A 2,518-nucleotide genomic window follows, 5' to 3' on the forward strand; every position below is an offset into this window, starting at 1 on the left:
CGATGAAGTAGGCTGTAGCCTACGAAAGCTTATGCTCAAATAAATTCGTTAGTCTCTAAGGTGCCACAAGTACTCCTGTTCTTTTTGTATAATTTGCATTATACACATGGACAAAAATACAGAGAAGTATTTTTCTAATTTTAAAAACTTTATTATTATAATCTGGTATATAAATAAAAACAGTTTGATTTTTGTGCCAAGATGTTTTGAAGAACAAGCATTTACACATAATGTAATTTATTTTTTTTGTAAAGAACTGAACTATGCACATTTTTTGCACTTGTATTCTCTCTTCTCATCAGTCATGTTTTCTTGATTGGTTCCTTCTGGAATACAGGGCATATGTGCCCACCTCTTGCAAGAGAGACACTGGACCTTTGATAAGTAACAATTGAGAAAATGAAATCACAGAAGTGATAGTGTTACACATAATTTCCATTCATTCATGCTATTCCTTCCACATGTAAGATTACCTAAAATATGCCTATCAGCATGATGAAAATGTTTACTGTTGTGGAAATTTTACAAGAACCCTGATCCTTAGGCAGGTTATGGCATGTGTTTCTGATACAATTCTCTGTTTCTTACCATCATGCAATCCTCACTTTCCTTTTCACAGTTGACAAGTAAGCAGTAGTCCTCCATACAGGAGCGGCGCCAGGGTTTTTGGCGCCCTAGGTGGGGGTCCTTCCGCGCTCCCGGTTCGTCGTTGGCAATTCTGCGGTGTGGGGGGGTCCTTCCGCGCTCCTGGTCTTAGGGGCACTTTGGCGGCGAGTCCCAGAGCGAGTGAAGGACCCGCCACAGAATTGCTGCCGAAGACCCGGAGCACGGAAGGACCCCCCGCCGCCGAATTGCCGCCGAGGGCAGCAAAATACCGCCCCCCCCCCCAAATCCTGGCACCCTAGGCGACCGCCTAGGTTGCCTAAATGGAAGCTCCGGCCCTGCCTCCATGCTTTCTGAAAAATCAATATAGCGCAATGAAATGCTGATTACATTACAAACAATCTAAATGCAAATCTTGATTTATGAATTACTGTCAATATTTTAATCCAGTCACTGGTTTGCACATATTTTCTTATTTTTTTGTGAGTCATATTTTCTCAAAGTTTTACCTTACTGCACCTGGATATAAAAATATCCAATTTCATTTAACTGGTCTATCAATAGTAACCGTTCACCTCATTCAAATTTTGTGGTACTTAAAGATATTATTGATGCAGAGTCATCATTACAGAACCAAATCTGTGAGATGCCCCTAAAGTGGGGTATTAAGATAACTGTTACGTGACATAATTCCACTCTTCCTGTTATCTTCACATGTGCCTAATGAGTCCATAGTACATGGGAGAAAGTTATTACCTGACTCCTTCATTAGAACAATTGCTATTTGTCTTCTAAACGCAGTATTAGCCTCTTATGTTGTTTCTACCGTACTGATGTCTTTCTGCTGCAAATATGTTTCTGCAAACTAACAACACTTCTGTTTAGAAAAAACATTATAATTACCAGCAGTGAAAGGTTGCTGGTCTAGCATACCGGTAAGAACCAGCCACCGGTACCGGCCCTTACACAGTTGACATTATAGTGCTGCCGTGGCAGTGCTTTATGCTTTAACGTTGCTGCCCCCTTTAGCTCCCCATGCATCAGCGGCCCTGCCATAGGGTCCGGCAATGCTGCTGGATGCTACCAGCAGGGCCGCTGATGGTGGGGGAGCAAAAGAGGCAGCTGCCCTGGGTGCTGGCGATTTAAAAGGGTCTGGGGCTCCTAGCCACTGCAGCAGCAGCAGCTGTCAGGAAGGGCTGGCTAGGGGAATCTGGCCCTCCCAACCCCCTTCTGCCCGAGACCCCACCCCTTCTTGGGGCCTAGAGCCCACCCCACACATCTTGGCAAAGACACCAGCGCAGTGCACACATGTAATCTTTCACCTCTGATATTTACACATCAATAACAAATTATAATGGCAATTTGGTATTCAATACCTTTAAGATGAGTGGTCCGCAGTTATGTCCATCACTTTGTCTGGTATGCTGAACAATTTTACTCTTCCAATCAGATGAGGATTTGCTAGTTAATCTGAAATTTGTAGAGAGTACAGTAGAGGACTGTATAAATGGCTCTATGAGCTGAGGGGTGAAAACATTATCTTTTCTATCTCTAATTAATGATCGCAATGATTTATTGCATATATATATATACATACACACACACACACTTACTTTCATATTATTGTCTCACTCTTACACAATGTATCGCCTGATTTGCTGTGCCCCATGTTGCTAATAACACCTTCTCACTCATGCAACATGCTACTGTTTTGGGGCCACATTCTATGAAGTAGTTAGCCAGACTCAAATCACACAAGTTCACTCAAAGTCGCATATTCAAGATGTAAGCAGAGTCAGAATGGTCTCTACTCTGACATCTGGTGGTGAGCTGTGGAAAAGGACTTCAGAGGCTAATCTCGTTTGCATGGGAACACCCACCCTGCCTAGCATGATGGACTGATTACCCAAATGGT

This window comes from Terrapene carolina, unplaced genomic scaffold (assembly GCF_002925995.2).
Source record: "Terrapene carolina triunguis isolate 2854851 unplaced genomic scaffold, T_m_triunguis-2.0 Scaffold58, whole genome shotgun sequence".
In the NCBI taxonomy this organism is placed as follows: Eukaryota; Metazoa; Chordata; order Testudines; family Emydidae; genus Terrapene; species Terrapene triunguis.